Below are 548 nucleotides of genomic sequence, written 5' to 3'. Positions count from 1 at the left end.
TCTGCCTTGGGGACAAAAACTGCCGAGGACATTGAAATTTGTAGAGATTGATGAGATGTAGAACCAGCAGATTAGGAACTGAAAGAACAAGAATATCTTCCAAAGAAACAATCAAATATTACTACGATATTGAAATGGCAATGGCAACGAACACTGGTTCATTGTGTGCTTGAGCACACATCAGAATCAGCTGTGAGGCTCACTTAAAGTCAGAAACCCAGCACGGAGTTTCTGATTTAGTAGGTCTTGGGTGGAGCCTCAGCCTGCATTTCCAGCAAATTAACAGGTGATGCTGATACTGCTTATCTAGGGGCCACAGGGGGAGAGCCCTTGACTTCAATGTTTATTGCTCTCTGTCAGCACAATGGACAGTTCTTTCTCATGACACTGTCAAGACAACTGGTTTGATTTACTTTCTTAAGTTTTAATTTAGTTGTCCTCCATTTGGGCAATGTCACGGGTGGGAAAATGTTTGTGTATTACATTAAACACTGAAACTCTGTAAACCTTGTCTTCTATTATATCAGAGCCCAAGGTTGAGCTCATCC

The sequence above is a fragment of the Otolemur garnettii genome, unplaced genomic scaffold, assembly GCF_000181295.1.
Source record: "Otolemur garnettii isolate 467f Iridium unplaced genomic scaffold, OtoGar3 scaffold00094, whole genome shotgun sequence".
NCBI lineage: Eukaryota > Metazoa > Chordata > Mammalia > Primates > Galagidae > Otolemur > Otolemur garnettii.
Note: the sequence above shows the minus strand (reverse complement) of the source record.